Here is a 19,420-nt window from a genome sequence, read left to right on the forward strand (position 1 = left end):
GAAGGGGAGGGTGGGCAATGGGTATTGAGGAGGGCACCTTTTGGGATAAGCACTGGGTGTTGTATGGAAACCAATTTGACAATAAACTTCATATATTGGAAAAAAAAAAAGAACTGTCTATTCTAAACAACATTAGTAGGGCTACAACTCATTTAATCTCAATTTAAATACAAGTTTCCAAGTATAGTATACTGTATTACAGCACATTATATATGGAAAAAATAATCTGCCTTGAACTCTAGTGAAAAAATCATATTTAGAGATTTAACATTAAAGTGAACATATAAGAGCTCATCTAAATAATTATGTACATGGACAGACAGGGCACCCCCACACACACAAATTAATCTTTAAATTAGTCTTTGCTGCTTCAAAACAGAAAAAAAGGGGGGGGGGGAACAATACAATAAACTTACCAAGTGAAGTTTGTCCCAAGAACTTTCTCTATTAGAAGGTTTCACAAGACGATCTGCAAAAGAAAAACCAGTAATTTTACAAATAGCCTTCCAATCAAGTTAAGCCACTTAAATCTCCCCATAAGACTTTTCTCTACAAGTTGGAATGCCATATTAATACATTTTTTTAATTGTTATAATGTTGATTTAGTCAACAACAGATTTTAGAATGTTTAATTGCCCAAAATAAGCCCAGTCAGGCCTCATCATGCCTTTAGAAACTACAGAACTGTACAGACAGAACTTTCTAGGAACCTACAGATACTCCTATTTAAGAGTTTCTCCTCAATCAATTATCATTTCTGATGGCTTCTCAGCTAAACTTTTGCTACTACATGAACCAATACTTTATTTCTTTTTTTAATGTCTATTTTTGATATAGAGACAAAGCATGAGCAGGGAAGGGGCAGAGAGAGAGGGAGACACAGAATGTGAAGCAGGCTCCAGGCTCTGAGCTGGCAGCACTGAGCCCGATGTGGGGCTCAAACTCACAAACCGTGAGATCATAACCTGAGCCGAAGTCAGATGCTTAACTCATCTCACAGGAGATCTAGGCTTGGACTTGGTAATTTAAGGTGTTTTGTACACACAACTGGCTTCTACCAAAGGATCTTTTATGTGTCTGAAAAAAATTGGGACAGAAGTGGCGGGGGGTGGTATGGTCTAGGCACGAAGAATTTTTATCACAACTAGGCAAACCTGACCTTTACAGAGATAAAAGACTTAATCGACCTGATTCCCTTGCAATGATTTCTCAGTATTTGCAGACAACTCAACCTTTTGGCTGTTACACAACATGAAATCATATAAATAAACAAAACTGTATAAAATATTAAAATCCTAAAATTAAGGAGTCAGTCAACATAGCACATTATATCCATAACTTCCAGAAAACTTTTAACTGATAAGAACCATAAAAAGGAAGCTAAATATGCAATAATAAAGTGTTTTAACCATTTTACAAGTAAAATTTTTGTCTCCCAATAACTTTTAATTTAAATTTTGTAACTTAAGGGCACCGGGGTAGCTTAAGTTGGCTAAGCATCTGACTTTGGCTCAAGTCATGATCTCGCAGTTCACGGGTTTGAGCCCCACATGGGGCTCTGCGCTGACAACTCAGAACCTGGAACCTGCTTCAGATTCTGTGTCTCCCCTCTCTCTCTGCCCCTTCCCCGCTTGTTCTCTCTCAAAAATAAACATTAAAAATTGTTTTACATAATTTATAAATTTTGTAACTTAGAAGCCATATTAACCACACACTATATCAGAAACAAAGCTATTCATAATTTGCAACTTGAGACACAAACCATATTAAGTATCAAGTTTAATCTTGTTAAGTTGTTTAAAAAGATATAATGCAGAAGAAAAGTTGGGGGTCTGTAAATCTGCAGGACCTTTCCATGCTAGTGTATAATTTTTGCTAAGCACGTGAATACTGAAATACATTATTACAAATATTTTCCTTCTAAATTACATCAGTAGGTACATTATATTATCCATGATTTTTTACTTTAGGATAATAAATAATCATTTGTTAAAAACAACAGATAACTGGGGCGCCTAGGTCACTCAGTCAAACAGCCAATTCTTGATATCGGCTCAGGTCATTATCTCGAAGTTGTGGGATCAAGCCCCACGTTGGGCTCCATGATAAGCATGAAGACTACCTGGGATTCTTTCCCTCTCTGTCCCTTCCTGCTCGCATGTGCACATCTCCCTCTGCCCCTTCCCTGCTTGCTCATACACACATGCTCTCTCTCAAAAATAAGCGTTAACAAAAAAGAGAGAAAGAGAGAGATGCTTGGTCTCTTTGTCCTTAAAAACAACAACAAGGGGCATCTGGGTGGCTCAGTCAGTAAGTGTCCGACTTCAGCTCAGGTCATGATCTCACGGTTCATGGGTTCGAGCCCCGTGTCAGGCTCTGTGCTGACAGCTCAGAGCCTGGAGCCTGCTTCAGATTCTTTGTCTCCCTCTTTTCTCTGCTCCTCCCCCACTCACACTCTCTCTCTCAAAAGTAAATAAACATTAAAAAAAAATTTTTTTTAAACAACAAAAACAGATGAAATAGTGTATGTGAAGAGACATTATTCCACTTTAAAACTAGTACAAACAGGGGCGCCTGGGTGGCACAGTCGGTTGGCGTCCGACTTCAGCCAGGTCACGATCTCGCGGTCCGTGAGTTCGAGCCCCGCGTCGGGCTCTGGGCTGATGGCTCAGAGCCTGGAGCCTGTTTCCGATTCTGTGTCTTCCTCTCTCTCTGCCCCTCCCCCGTTCATGCTTTGTCTCTCTCTGTCCCAAAAATAAATAAAACGTTGAAAAAAAAAAACTAGTACAAACAGGAGCACCTGGGTGGCTCAGTCAGTTAAGGATCCAACTCTGGATTCTGGCTCAGGTCATATTCTGTAGGTTTGAGTTTGAGACCCACATCTGGCTCCTCCACTGATGGCACAGAGCCTGCTTGGAATTCTCTTTCTCCCTCTCTCTCTCTCTGCGCACCCCCCACCCCTGCCTGTGCTTACTCACTCTTTCAAAATAAATAAATGTAAAAAAAAAAAAAAAAAAAAACTATTATAAACAAAAAATTAGACACAGCTCATTGTAACTCAGGAAGTTATCAGAGTACTATGAGGTTAACTGTCCAATAACATGCATGTGTTCAGAGTTCAGAGGATGGACAGCCCAGGGAGGCTTCAGAGCTGATGAAGAATTTCAACTGGGTTTTACAGATTGCGACTTAACTAAAGAGAAAGAAGGGACAGGGACACTTCTAGAGAGCATGGCTATTAATACCACAGTAGGAAGTAATCAGGACATTTCTGAGAAACAGAGAATAGGTCAGAACATCAAGAAAGTATTCAGGAAGAGAAGACTAGAAAGGCAGGACACAACTGTGGTCCTTCAATGTCAGGCTAAGGAGTCAGATTTAATTCAATGGTGTGAAACCAAATCAGCAGGAAAATAGTAACACGAAAATGGTGGTATTTAACAGCAGCAAGCAGTAAGTAGAAGGGTCTGGAAGGGAAAATTGACTTAGGATATTCCCAGACTAGTAGTTCAGATATGAACTGCTAACAGCCAAATATCTCAACTGTAGCAAAAATGCATAGGAATATATCAAAGTGAGTAAAAGCATTAATTGCCTGAGCTTAGTAATTGATTAGAAATGGGGGGAAAAAAAGGGGCACCTGGGTGGCTCAGTTGGTTAAGCGTCCGACTTCAGCTCAGGTCACGATCTCACGCTCCATGAGTTCGAGCCCCGCATCGGACTCTGGGCTGATGGCTCAGAGCCTGGAGCCTGCTTCCAATTCTGTGTCTCCCTCTCTCTCTGCCCCTCCCCCATTCATGCTCTGTCTCTGTCTCAAAAACAAATAAACGTTAAAAAAAAAATTTTTTTTTTAATAAAAAAAAATTAAAAAAAAAAGAAATGGGGAAAAAAAGAGGCAGAGCAAGTTGTCAACAGTAACTGCAAAATGAAATGTTAAGGCCTGTGGTGAATGGAAAAAGGACAATATCATTAAGAAACAAAAGGTGGGACGCCTGGCTGGTTCAGTTAGAAAAGCATGCAACTCGATCTCAAGATCATGAGTTCAAGCCCCACGATGGGGTAGAGATTACTGGAGCACCTGGATGGCTCAGTCGCTTAAGCATCCAACTTTGGCTCAGGTCAAGATTTCCCAGTTTGTGGATTTGAGCCCCGTGTTGGGCTATGTGCTAACAGCTCAGAGCCTGGAGCCTGCTTCAGATTCTGTGTCTCCCTCTCTCTCTGCCTCTCCCCACCCCCACTCGTGCCCTGTCTCTGTTTCGCTCTCTCTCAAAAATAAACATTAAAAAAAAGATTACTTAAGAATTAAAAATCTTAAAAAAATAATAATAAAAATAAAAATAAAAATAAAAACAAAAGAAAGGTGGCCTCCCAAGCAGATGTATATCCAGCAGGTGGGGGGCGGGGGGGAGGGGGCAGGAGGGATTAAATTCAACAGACAGGTCAAGTCTAGGGGTAATAATAAACTGATTCAAAGTGCTAAATTTACTTCAAGGAAATCACTGTATCTACCATAAAAATCATTTGACAGGTTTTAAATTACTTGATAATTTATTCTGTCAAACATATGAGAAGTCCGTCAATACAGAAGTGTTTGTATAAGTTTCCACAGGTGTAAAGTTCCAAGAGATGGACCAAACAACAGCAGATTCAACAAAAAGGTTCAGACAGTCTGCTTCAATAATAGCAATGACCCTCCTTCCTAATAACCACAATCAAACAACTACTTGGTTGGAAGCAAGTATGTCACTGTGAGACACTGCCAACAAAAACAAACAAAAAACAAAAACAAAAAAAACCCTTCCCCTTCCTCTTAGGACTATTTGCCAGATAAAGGCCATGTAGAGGTGTAGAGGTCTGAAAGAAGCTCTCTGGTGCCATAAGCTACCTTTCAATGATAGCAGCAGGTATCCCAGGATACAGTCATGTATACCTCAGAGAGTAAGAGCAGTAAGGTTTGGGTGACCCTGAATATATATTGAAAATATTTGAAGTACCACCACATAGGGTTCAACAGGGCAAAGAGACACATCAATTTGGACCATATATATAATAAAAGAATTCAAACTACAAAAACTAATCAGATTGAACCAAATTTATGAGGAAAAACAAAGAGACTCAGGGCCAGGCCTCTTAAAATGTTGGGGGGTGTGACCCAGGTGGCTAAAGCAGCACTTTTTTTGGCTAGTATATATTTTAACTGTAAAAGAACGATGCATTTTTTTTTTTTTTTACATAGTCCTGTCTCACTTTCAAATACAGGATAATTAAAAGTTCAAAACTTTTGGGGCGCCTGGGTGGCGCAGTCGGTTAAGCGTCCGACTTCAGCCAGGTCACGATCTCGCGCTCCGTGAGTTCGAGCCCCGCGTCAGGCTCTGGGCTGATGGCTCAGAGCCTGGAGCCTGTTTCCGATTCTGTGTCTTCCTCTCTCTCTGCCCCTCCCCCGTTCATGCTCTGTCTCTCTCTGTCCCAAAAATAAATAAAACGTTGAAAAAAAAAATTAAAAAAAAAAGTTCAAAACTTTTTTTTTTTAAGTTTATTTATTTATTTTAAGAGAGTGAGAGTGTAAGCAGAGAGGGACAGACAGAATCCCAAGCAGGCTCCTCACTGTCAGTGCAGAGCCCGATGTGGGGCTCAAATCCACAAACTGTGAGATCATGACCTGAGCTGAAACCAAGAGTCCAACGCTTAACCAACTGAGCCATTCACGTGCCCCAAGAGTTCGAAACTTCAAAAAGGCAACAATGAATAATTTTAAAGCAATCTTTTTTTTTTTTTCAACGTTTATTTGTGAGAGAGAAAGAACGTGTGCTTGCACAAGTAGAGGAGGAACAGAGAGAGAGAGGGAGACACAGAATCTGAAGCAGGCTCCAAGCTCTGAGCTATCAGCGCACAGTCCAATGCAGGGCTTGAATTCATGAACTACAAGATCATGATCTGAGCCGAAGTCAGACAATCAAACAGCAGAAACACCCAGGAACCCCAAAGAAATCTTTTATTTTCACTGTATGTGAAAGAAATGCCTTTTCTTGCACATGTACTGCATTTTAAGAAAACAGATTCATAGCAAAATTTGAGTGTGGAGGCAATATAAAATAATTCAGATGTTAAATTTTAAGTGGCTTTCCAACTGCCACTATTTTAGACAAAAACCTTTTCAGTCTGTGTTTCCTTGTTTATGCCTAACAACTTTTCAGGTATCTGATGGATGATATGATCTTCCCGAACTAGGATTCTGTGGCATGGTGGGTGGAATTATCCCATTGTGGGGAAATGATTTAATCATCAACATTAACCAAAACCCAAGCATTTACCAGCTGAGTAAAACTACTATGGCTTGGTACTCCTAGAAGTCCAAACCTCAGGTTTTCTAAAACCTTTGCTGCTGAAGTCAACTATAAATAAAAACAGAAACAGAGTTCAAAAAGCATGGCTGCATTCACCTATCATGACAAGTTCACTGTGGTGGAGGTTCATTTATTTGACAAGTATTTGGGGATCATAGGCACTATTCTAGGCACTGGGAATGCAGCAATGAACCAATCAAAGTTCCCACCCTTAAAGGAGCTGCTATTCTAGTATCAGCTAAAATATTCTCACATGGTTGAATGTCGTCAGTGTGACATTTCTCCCCTACTTATTAATTAGATCCATGCTTTAGAAAAGATAAGAAGAAACAGTAAATATAAAATTGAGTCACTGACCTCCTTTCAGTGATATCTCTAAACAAGATGGGAGAGAGAAAGAGACAGACTCTACATTATCTTTTCTACTTGGAAACACTAAGTAACGTCTGTGCATTTTCAGGGATCCAGATGCAAATTCATCATCAGTATGCATTCCTCTGCCAGCTGTAGAGCACAGATAAGCAGCTAAAATATTATCACTTCCTAACCAAAAAAAAACCAAAAAAAACCAAAAAAACAAAACTACCTTCTTGAAAAACAAAAACCCAGTAATCTGCCAGAAACTGTAACTTAAACTTCATCTTATAATCACATTTCTATACCAAAGAGTCTTTCACTGGTAATAAGTCTCTTGAACCAGCAACACATAAGACAATGTTGAACACACCAAAAAAAAAAAAAAAAAAGCTCTGTTTCAATACATAATCCAAGGTCATGGGATCAAACCCTGTATTTAAAAAACATTTTTTAAATAAAAAGGGAAAGAAAAACATTCCTACTCCAGAAATTCATAGCTCCTCATGGAAATTTAAAATTTTCCTAATTATAATTCTCCCCTTTAACATATTATATGATTATCTCTTAACATGAGACTGCAGACTCTGTCCCTGCTTCCTACTGTTCAAAGAATAAAATTTTAACTACCTTTTTTAGGACAAAACACCTAAATCACCAATCTCTATGAAGATAAGCAATTTTACAATAAGGTCTCAAAAAGGTTTTTTTGTTTTTTAATGTTTATTTATTTTTGAGAGAGAGAGAGAGACAGAGACAGAGTGTGAGCCGGGGAGGGGCAGAGAGAGACGGAGACACAGAATGTGAAGCAGGGTCCAGGCTCTAAGCTGTCAGCACAGAGCCTGATGTGGGACTCAAACCCACAAACTGTGAGATCATGACCTGAGCCGAAGTTGGACGCTCAACCGACTGAGTCCCCAGGCACTACTCAAAAAGTTTTTAAATATTTAAATTATGAGCTATTTCTTATGTACTCAATAGAAAAAGAAAACTAATCAAATGAGATAGGTAACAAAAACCAAAAATACAAAAAAGGAAAAAAAAAAAAAAACAGGCAACTAAAAAACTAAGCAAAATTCAACACATCCCATCATTTTGAAACCTGCAGATTTATACTGCTTAATATGCTTTGCTCTGGACCCTGCCCTCAACAAACAAAAACAGACTCTCCAAACTCCCACCCATTTTATACCAAAGCTACCCCCACCTCACAGCTGCATAAGAGGTTTCTTTTCTTGAAAAACAAAATTTAATATGAAGGTCAGTTTACCATGGGAACTCAACAGTATGCCCATGTATAAATGAGCATGATTATCCTGTTTTGCCCAGGTACTTGAGATGTTTAACACCAATTCTAGGAAAAATGTAAATAAACTCTTCAAAAAAATAGCTATCAATATCTCAATCTGCATATTGTTTATTAGTATATTAATATTATATTTAGGAATGTTAATGTTCCTCTCCCAGTCTGTAAACAGACTGTCCAAAGTTCTGGTTTTGTCCACTCAGTTTTATACAGGGTAATGGGCATCAAAATGGACAAGTACCAGAAAGCTGAATGAAAATGCACGTCCATCTTTTAAGCATACAACTTAATAATGAAGAAACAGATCTGAATTTTTAACTGCTGTATTCATAATTAAAAACTGCCCAATTCCAGCTAGCCAATAGGTACATTCAAGAAAAGAGAGACAAAATTCAAGTAATATAGGCTATGTGCAATGAAAAGAATCCACTCTTCTACTGGCCTACTTAAAATGTATATTCTGGCAATTAGGTAGGGGGCTACTCATATTTTTGAAAGCAAGCCAATAAAAACCCAAATAACTTCCAATAACCACACACTACAACACAGGCTCTGTTTAAAACAGCATGTTCAAATACCTACTCTTTCGAAGCAGTTCTCAATTATTAAATAGCCAAAAGACCAGAAATTGTCTTGACCAGAACACCATCTTCTTAAGACCATCCTTTTAATATCATACAATTCAACAGAAACCCAGGAAAAGACTACCCTTTTAAACTACTAACATTTATCTTATGTAAACAGAGAGAAACATGTGACTGTCATCCAAACAGATACAAGGGGAGAAAAAAAAAAAAAAAAAAACCTTTTCAGCTGAAGTCAAAAAGTAGAATTCATCAACATGCTCTACAGGAAAGGAGGGCAAAAGTACCACGTTAAATCAGGGTTAATAAGAAATTAGCTATTAAGCAAAAGAGATTTCTCCTTTTTTGTTTTGAAATAACTACACTAAAATAACAACTCCTAAAACTCAAGTCATGGGTTCATACTGAAGATAAAAAACCAAACTCTGAATTTTAAAAATTCTTAAGCTATCATTTTGCTTAACCCAGTAAGGGGAAAAGGGGAAATGGGGATTAAAAAAAAAGTATATTCGCTTAGATTACTTCTATTCATACCAAACATATTAAAATATTGGTAAAATATCCTTTAAAACAAGATGAAAAACTTCTCAAATAGCCTAATCTAAACCAATTCTGGGGCTCCTAGGTGGCTCAGTTGGTTAAGCATCTGACTTCAGTTCAGGTCATGATCTCCCAGTTTGTGAGCTCTAGCCTCAATTTCTCTCTCTCCCCCTCCCTCCCTCCCCTTAGCTCTCTTATGCTTTCTCTCTCTCAAAAAATAAAAATAAACCTGTTCTGCATAAATTATGGAATATTCCAAGCATATTGTTTATACATCACAAACTTATACTATTCAATTCAACATGAAAATAATAATCCACGCAATTCAAATTCTCAAGTTTCCAATAAGCGTGTAAACATATCTAATGTCAATCAGCACCACTCATAAGTTTCTTGCATGTTTCAACCTGAAAACAGTTTGTCAGAGGAACTAATGTCTGTAAGGGGCAGAAGGACAAATGCGTTTTATCCAGCTCTCTGGTAAAACAGCAGGCCTATGACTTGAACACCACATCTGTGTACTACTGTTTTCAATCAGGACATTTAAATATGCTAAAATGCAAAGATATATAAGACTTTAGAAAGAGCTTACCCTTTTTCTTTTCTACTGATTTATATCTTCAGTCTTTAACCTAAATCCTACATCCTATAGCATATGGTTATATTTTCAATTACCAGTATTTCCATGCTGTGGTATACAGACCACTGGCGAGATTTGAGAAGACTTAAATGGAACACAAATATCTTTAAAAAAAAAAAAAAAACTATTTATGCTAATGAGCACTGAAAAAAATATTCTGCACTTATCTTTTCAATTCATTAAAAGTCTGAAACCATTCATAAGCAGACCTGACCAGGGCCACATTCAACAGTATCTAGTCCTTCCCCCACACAAATGATAAGCCTCTCTTTAAGGTTTATGCTACCACCAGAGAGCTCTGGCATCTCTTGATTGCTTTTACTTGATTGCTATTACTACTAGCACAGTACCACAAAATACAGGGTCTCCTCTGGACTATCACCATAGCACCTCCAAGTCTACATATCCTAAACAAAATCCATCACTGGCCTCCTCCTCCTCCTCCCTCCACCACTCCTTCTTTCTTCATACTCCACTGGAAATCTTGGTAGGCCTAGGTTTTCAAGGCTAGAAAACATTTTAATCTATTTCCAATAACAAAACCTAACACCAATTCCCATTACTTTCCCTGAAACGCTCGATTTCCATCTTTCCATTCCATGCCACCAGTATCACCACCATTTGGTTTAGCTAACTGATTTTTAAACATTTGTTCATTTAAAAATTAGACCTTAATTACCTAAGAAAATTACCAGTTAGGATTCAACTGACAACACAACTGTTTCTGGTCAATTCCTCTTTTTTTCCCCTCAATGCCTGTTTATTTTTGAGAGAGAGACAAGCAGAGTGTGAGTGGGGGAGGGGCAGAGAGAGAGGAGGAGACACAGAATTCGAAGCAGGCTCCAAGCTCTGAGCTGCCAGCACAGAGCCCCACACGGAGACGAACTCATGAACTGTGAGATCATGACCTGAGAGTCTAAGCCACCCAGGTGCCTCTAATTACTTACAACCGACTAAGCCACCCAGGTGCCCCTAATTACTTAAATTTCTATGTGTTCTATACAGATTATGATTTCCTATGCAAGGTCGTTTTCCTACTCAGAACCCAAGGGCCTTACACTATGTTTCAATGAGAGGCACTACAATATAGTGCCACTACATACGATTAGGTATGATCACAGGTTCTGGAATCAGACAGTTCAGGATGTTAATTTTGGCTCCAAACTTACTTGTATCAGTTTGGGAAGTTCACGAAGTTTCTCATCTGTAAAATGGAAATAACATCAGAAAAGAGAGTTACTGAGCTAGTATCTTCAAACAAGTGAATACTAATTCTGACAGGAAAAACACGCTCAATAACTACATTTTTAATTTTAAAAAAAACATGCAATTTAGGTAAACACAAAAAATTAACCATGGTCTTCTATTTACCTACCCACTAAATGTTTCAAGCACACTCATGTCCATTTAAAACATCTGTATTCCAGTTCTTACCATAAATGCAACAGTTCTACCTGCCTGCCTTCATGTAGAATAAGCCCTTGCAACTGAAAGATCTGTTAAGTTTCCAGTATTGATTATAACCTTTCAAAGTCCAAAATAAAAAAGTAGTATGCAATTTTGCTGCAGCAAAAAGCTTAGCTATAGGCATTTTGAGACTTAAGAACAAATCACTTAACTGAGTGAGCCAAACAACATTAACCACTATTCTCAACACAATTATCAATGAACTCTCAAGGTACCATAATTGTATCTGTCAAGATCTAGGGCATCCCTCAAGAACAAAGTCTCCCCAAAACAAGGCCCTTCCCTCTCGAACAACCAAGTCTCCCCCAAATGAGGATCTTACTCTTCCCCTCTAGGACATTCTATGTTCATTCCAAATTCCTTGCCATTGTTTATGTTGTTTCCTATACCCAGACTGGCCTTTTCTCTACCAACCAGATCGTCAGAGCTTTTCTAGTATTTTAGGTCACTAAACTTTTACTGTATCTTTGCAGGTACACATGATTTAACACTGATTCTTTTTTTTTTTTAATTTTTTTTTTCTTAATGTTTTTTATTTATTTTTGAGACAGAGAGAGACAGAGCATGAGCAGGGAAGGGGCAGAGAGAGAGGGAGACACAGAATAGGAAGCAGACTCCAGGCTCTGAGCCATCAGCACAGAGCCCGATGTGGGGCTCAAACTAACAGACTGTGAGATCATGACCTGAGCCGAAGTCAGAGGCTCAACCGACTGAGCCACCCACAATGATTCTCTTTTATCAAATTCTACCTCTCTCACTCCTCCAAACCGCTCTCCCTTCCCTTTCTCCTTCTCTTTATCACTCTCTCAAAACACACAATGTATTTACTTAAAAAAAAAAAAAAATAACTAAGGGGCGCCTGGGCGGCTAAGTTGGTTTAGCATACGACTTCAGCTCAGGTCATGATCTCAGTTTGTGGGTTCGAACCCCGCATTGGGCTCTGTGCTGACAGCTCTGAGCCTGGAGCCTGCTCTGGATTCTGTGCCTCCCTCCCTTTCTCTCAAAAATAAACATTAAAAATAAATAAAATCAGGGTGGTTTTGTAAAAGTAACACTGCTTTAAAACAAGGATACATAATAAAGAAGTGACAGCAAGAGGGAAGTGGTTTTAATCTTCTTTGACCTCTTTGAGGCCATCATATAAAAGCCATTCTTATGATCAAGTCATTCCTAAAAAATCCTTTTTACATTTCATTCTTTGTGTAATAATTTTGCTTCTACCCGAAAAAACTGGATTCCTTCTCTGTCCTTTCCTCAACTTTTCCTGAATTGACAAAGGAAGAGCAAACAGGTTCACAAATTGGTGAGACTGCAAAGTAGTTTCTTCCAACATGAAGCCAAGAGGATTTTTCAGTCGTATATATTTAACACTTTCTGATAACTAGCAAAGAACCTGAATGGTACAGCATCCACATGAACAGCTAACCCTACAGCACCAAAAAGCAATGGTAGGATTTGGCATGCTAGTTAGAAAAAACAAGGCCATTTTTTTAATAACTTTTTTTTTTTTTTTTGACAGTGACAGCAAGAACAGGGAGAGAAAACACTATCAGTAGAACCTCATATTAATGGGCTAACTGTGACCAGTTGTTAGGGATGTTTTAAACAGCCAATTTTATTAAGCACTTCTCTATATGCCAGGCACTGTTTTAAAAGTATTGTATGTATTGGGGCACCTGGATGGCTCAGCCGGTTAAGCATCCGACTCTTGATTTCGGCTCAGGTCATGATCTCACGGTCGTGAGACTGAGCCCTGAGTCAGGGAATCTGTGCTAGATGTGGAGACTGCTTGAGATTTTTTCTCTTTCTCTCCCCCCCCCCCCCGCCCCGCTTTCTCTTTCTTGCATGCTTTAAAAAAAAAAAAAAATTATATTATCTCAATTAACCCCATAATAATTCTATACATAGTGACCATTATAGTTGAAAAAACAGCTGAAAAAACAGATACAGAGAAGTAACTTTCTCAAGATTATAGCAGTTGAGAAGCCAGAATTCAAACCCAAGCATTCTAGCTCCACAGTTCACATTATAAACATCTGGCCAAACAGCCTTCTCCATTCAATAAGTCTGCTAATATAATTTGATGCTAACTATACTCCTCATAAAGTGAATCCAAGTAAGGAGCCCTTATATACTGAGAATATGTTTCTTATATACTACATATGCTACTATATTTTTTATAGAGCAGCATAGGCTTTATTAAGTTTCATTCTCCCACAAAACTAAAGATTTTCATCAGTGTTTTATTATCCACTTGAAGTATGCTACTTGACACTTGTTCCTAAATATTTTTAATATTGTTCCTAAATATCTTTATTCTTTACAACCTCTTCTCACTTGTCAAGCCAGTCCCGAACTCGAATTCTACCCTCCAAGGGGCTGAGTCATCCGTGAAGTTAATGAGCATACTTCCCCATTCCATCAACTGTATTAAATTTTTTTTGTTGTTTATTTTTGAGAGAAAGAACACAAACGGGAGAGGGGCAGAGAGGAGGAGACAGAATATGAAGCAGGCTCCAGGCTCTAGGCTCTGAGCTGTCAGCACAGACCCCAACGCAGGGCTCAAATCCACAAACCACGAGGTCTTGACCTGAGTCAAAGTCAGACACTTAACTGACTGAGCCACCCAGGCACCCAACTGTAACACTCTTGAGAACATTATATAGTTGAGCACAATCCTACCATTTGTTGTCTCTCTCTCTTTCATCTGACAGCAACCCACCAGTAACAATGAATATGAAACCTCTAATCTTTGCACCATTTATCAATAAGACAGATTTTCATCTCTTATGGATGAAGATGCCACCAGAGACAGAAGCTTTTATAAAGTTAAAATCCATCCACTGCTGTGTCTGTTCCACAGACTTAGCACCATAGTAAGATATCACTTTGTGGGACAAACTGACTTTTGTCAATTTGTTATTCCGTCATCTTTAAATAAAATTATTTTTGGGGTCAAATACCTCAAAATTCTTTTTAACTTTATTAAGGCATTACTGAAGTAAAACAAACTGCACATGTTTAAAGTGTTTTTTCAGGTTTTTTTTTTTTGTTTTTACTGTAGTAAAATAGATATATTTACAATGTTAACCATTTTAAGTGTACAACTGAATAACCTTTTTAGTACAGTGCAATCACCATCACTATCCATTTCTGTAACTTTTTCATCATCCCAAACTTCATTTTTAAGGCTGGATAATACTCCACTGCATGTACATACACCACACATTTTGTTTACACATCCATCCACTGATGGACATTTAGACTGTTTCTACCTTTTGGCTACTGTGAATGGTGCTACTATGAACATTAGTGTACAAATACATTAGTCCCTGGTTTCACTTATTTTGGGTAGATACCTAAGAGTGTACTTGCTAGATCATATGGTAATTCTGTTTAATTTTCTGAGGAGCCACCACAGTTTTCCCTCAGCAGCTGCACCATTTTATATTCCCACCAGCAATGCACCATATCCTTGACAACCCTTTTCCACTTTTTTGATAATAGCCATCCTAATTGGTGCGAAGTAGCATCTTATGGTTTTGATTTGCATTTCCCTAATGACTAGCAATGTTGGGCATCTTTTCATGTGTTTACTAGCTATTTACATAACTTCTTTGTGAAGAAATGTCTATTCAAGTCTCTGTTTTTTTAGTTGGGTTGTTTTTGGGTGTTGTGTTTTTTAATATATTCTGGATAGTAATCCTTTATCAGATATAGGATTTGCAAATATCTCCTCCCATTCTGGTGCCTTTTCACTCTTGAAAGCATACTGATACGTTAAGTTTTTAATACAGTTCAACGCATCTATTTTTTCTTTTGCTGCCTGTGCTTTTGATGTCATATCCAAGAAATCATTGCCAAATGCAATATCATGAAATGTTTCCCCTGTGTTTTCTTCCAGAAGTTTTATAATTTTAGCTCTTAAGTTTACATCTTTGATCCTTGATTACTCAGATAATTATGAAAGCACAAAGATCATGCTTTCAAATCCATATATAAACTTTTTTAAATGTCCAACTTCGGCTCAGATCATGATCTCAAGGTTTGTGAGTTTGAGCCTGGTGTCAGGCTCTATGCTGACAGCTCAGAGCCTGGAGCCTGCTTTGGATTCTGTGTCTCCCTCTGCCCCTGCCCCACTCATGCTCTGTTCATGCTCTCTCTCTCTCTCTCCACTCCTCCCTCCCTCCCCCTCCCTCTCTCTCTCAAAAAAATATTTTTTTAAAAAAAATCCTTCTCTTCTTCTAAAATCATGGCTCCCAAGCTGTGTGCTGAGGCATCTTGGGGGTACCACAGTAAATTCATAGGGGCACTACAGGGACTGGTTAAGTTTTTGAGGGAAACACAGCAAAAACTGACCTACGTGGACCACACAAACAACTATCTGAGGTCATTCATAAGTTCAACATTAGCTTAAAAAACATCCTTTTCAGTGATATGTAAGACACAGGGGTTTTAGCAAGTCGCTATGACAAAAAGTATCCTGTAAAAACCAATGTCCAACAGGAAACAGGTGGAATATCTGATTACAAGGTTTGAGAATTTGTTTGGTACCTAACAGGCACACATATTAAAATGTTTTCTTTTGGGGCGCCTGGGTGGCTCAGTCGGTTAAGCGTCCGACTTCGCCTCAGGTCATGATCTCACGGTCTGTGAGTTCGAGCCCCGCGTCGGGCTCTGTGCTGACAGCTCAGAGCGTGGAGCCTGCTTCAGATTCTGTGTCTCCCTCTCTCTCTGACCCTCCCCCGTTCATGCTCTGTCTCTGTCTCAAAAATAAGTAAAACATTAAAAAAAAAAATGTTTTCTTTCAAATTATACTTATCAATTTTTCAAGTAGCTAAATTGTTAGGAAATAAACACTTCAGTTGTTTGGCTCTACTTAATAAACGGAGCTATTACTATTTCTTTTGGTGGAGGGGCACAGTGGAAAATATTACTGAGACACTAAGAGGAAGGAGAGACTTTGGATTGTAGAGTCATGAGCCTGAGAGAATCACACCAATTACCAGAGAGATGTAAAGCTAGAATAACTGAGACACTGTACCCTCAATTCCAAGTCCCCATGTGGTTGTCACAGTTCAATTAAAACCACACCTTCTCTTGTTTATTTATTCAAGCTCTAATTCAGTTTGTCACTAACAACCAAGAATCCTGAATAACAAAATCACATGATTCACACATTCACCTTGATTTCCTTAATAAACTCATAATTAAATAATGTATACCAGGTTTTTTAAACAACCAAAGAGGCAGAATTAGGGCATGACTGTAACTCAAATACAAATCATCCCATTTACTATTTCCTATATTAATTGAACACAAGGTACCATTAGATACAGTATGCTTAGATAAAATTTAGTTTTTAAAGTTTTACAGATTTCTTCTTGACAAAAACTCATTTAAGTTAAACTTTCACAGCATGGTTGAGACACCTAGGTGGCTCAGTCAGTTAAGCATCTGACTCTTAATTTCGGTTCAGGTCATGATCTCAGGGTTTGTGAGCTTGAGCCCAGCGTTGGGCTTCCCTGCACCCCCCCAACCCCCACTCCCGCTGACAGTGTGGAGTCTGCTTGGGATTCTATCTCCCTCTCTCTCTACCCCTCCCCCACTCACACAAGCTCATACATGCACACTCTCCCTCCCCCTCAAAAATAAATAAGCTTTAAAACTTTCACAGCATGGTAATACAAATTATACCATATTTTTTTTAACATTACAAATTAGACAATTTCTAAAACTAAAAATTACTGTATACTCAAAAATTACAGCTTCAAACAAAAAATATATATACACTTTTTTTTTTTTTAATTTTACAGAATAAGAGAGTACAAGCAGGGGAGAGGGGCAGAGGGAGAGAGAATCTTAAGCAGGCTCCATGCTCAGTGCAGAGCCAGCTGCAGGGCTCAATCCCACAACCCTGGGATCATGACCTGAGACAAAATCAAGAGTCGGTCGCTCAACTGACTGAGACACCCAGGCACCCTAAGAAGTAAAATATTCTACTGTATAAATATTACAAGGCATCAAGTATTTTCTTAAATAATAGTTAATTCGTTTCCAGAAATAAACATGGACCTTCTATTAACTTTGATTTCTGGAGAAATCTGCTTTTATTATAAATCAAAGACAGTGATGATTTCAGCAATGGACACAATTAATAGTTCATCATAACTGTTAAAAAAAATATTTCATTCAGAGATAAAAGTAAACATTTACAAAATATATATACCAACCAATTTTGGTACACACAAGAAATATACCAACTGAAAATGGCAACTACAGGTAAATTTTATGTTCTATAATATTTACACAGAATTACCATGAATAAAGTTTTATCAGAAAGAAAAGTAATCAGCTGGCTAGCAATCAACAGTTTTATTATTGCTAATCGAGTATTCTGCCTTGGTCACATCACCTAAAAATATTAATGAACTTGCTCCTCAATGAGTGTCACTTTACTATCATCTAAAGAAACAATCAACCATCTTACTTCCCCAAGAGTATCCATATTCATTTTCATCCTGTCCTGTTCATGTTCTGTGTCCATATAAAAAGTTGGATTTGGGGATGCTTGGATGGTTCAGTCAGTGGAGCATGTGACTGTTGTTCTCGGGGTTGTGAGTTTGAGACCCACATGGAGTATGGAGATTAAAAAGTTGGGGGCACCTGGGTGCCTCAGTTAGTTAATCGTCTGGCTCTTGGTTTCAGCTCAGGTCATGATCTCATGGTCTGTAGGTTTGTGCTGACACCAAGGAGTCTGCTTAGGATTCTCTCTCCCTCTCTGCCTCTCCCTGCTCATGTGCCCTCTCTCTCAAAATAAATAAATTTTTTTAAGAAGTTGGATTTGTGGGGTTTTTTTTAAATATTTAAGTAATCTCTACACCCAATGTGGGGCTCTCAGAACCCCAAGATCAAGAGTTGCACACTCTGCACAGACTGAGCCCATGAGGCACTCTTGGATTTGTTTTTTTTAATCTTATATATGTATGAACATACACATGTATTTAGCCCTAGTCTATAAAATGCAAATTTTTCCCAGGTTACTTCCCTTTTGACTATTTTCCCTAGACAAATGTTTATTTTCTTGTAGCACTGTTTAATACTAATCCATTCAGTATACTTAAATACCTTTAATATTTAAAGTGCCTCTTACCCCAGTGCAACTCTGATCTAATGAGATTGCCCAAAATTTCTAGAGTAAAACAAGAGAGTCTGAAGTTTTAAAAGCTTAAACATAAACCTGTGAAAACTGTCATTAACCTGCAACTCAAGTAAACCGCCCCCTCCCCCCCCCCCCAAGAATCTATACTATGCAGTCTACTGAGTTGTATAAATTCCTGGAGGCCTAAAGATGAAGAGGAAAGAAATAAACAGAAATGTTAGGAAAAAAACAGAAAGGCAAATATGGAATTCAACAATCTGAATATATGTTAATGTAAAGCAACTGAGGTTTGCAACAGTTCACTGGCATCTGATATAGAGAAATGAAAGCAGGAGATAGAAGAAAACAACACTACCAGGAATAGTATGTATTAAATGAAGAATCGAGTGAGCTTTATTTGTACCACCGTGCACACGCACAAATTTAGGTTAATTATGTCTCCCTCCTAATGTAAAATGTTAGCTCCTAGTTTATTTAATACATCTCTGGTTTTAATCTTTCCCATGCATTCAAATCAGTTATTGAACTTTCTAATTTTTTTTTAAAGTAGGCTCCATGCCCAGTACAGAAGCTAACAGGCCTTCCTCCAGTTCACTACAAAATTAATGGGGCTAATATTAAGTTAAAGCAGCTTTCATCCCTGGATGAAGTCAAGTCATAAAAATGCATATAATTAACAAATTTCACAGTATTATCTAAAATTTATACCTTAGCCTCTAATATATCAATTCACATTTTGACCCTGACTCCAGTCTATTTATGGCCCAAGGCAACTCCCTCCAAGTCTACTTATGTAATCAAAGTCCAGCTCCTAAGCTGGAAGGAATCCAAACACAGAAAACCTTATCACAAAATCCTAAGCAAAAAACCCAAATAAAGGTTAAAACACTTCCAGCAACACCAAGTAATTCAAATTACCAACCTGCTGAAGACAAACTCAAAAAGTTGGATGAGGGGTGCCTGGGTGGCTCAGTCAGTTGGGCATCTGACTTCAGCTCAGGTCATGATCTTGAGGTTAGTAGA

General features: G+C 38.2%; 1 protein-coding gene across 11 annotated transcripts in view; it reads right to left on the reverse strand.

The window, feature by feature from the left end:
• Positions 1-19,420, reverse strand: part of MTMR3 (myotubularin related protein 3) — a 149,680-nt gene that overhangs the window by 61,183 nt on the left and 69,077 nt on the right. For 10 of the 11 annotated variants that reach the window (XM_040463976.1, XM_040463965.1, XM_040463974.1 and 7 more), the window contains exons 2-3: positions 10,938-10,972; positions 417-469 (exon numbers count right to left, since the gene is read on the reverse strand). The gene's annotated coding sequence lies outside the window, so the exon portion shown is untranslated. The remainder of the gene's footprint in view (positions 1-416; positions 470-10,937; positions 10,973-19,420) is intronic. The other variant, XM_040463967.1, reaches the window with a different exon arrangement.

Source organism: Herpailurus yagouaroundi, unplaced genomic scaffold, assembly GCF_014898765.1.
Source record: "Herpailurus yagouaroundi ecotype Mexico unplaced genomic scaffold, PumYag 428, whole genome shotgun sequence".
NCBI classification, from domain to species: Eukaryota; Metazoa; Chordata; class Mammalia; order Carnivora; family Felidae; genus Herpailurus; species Herpailurus yagouaroundi.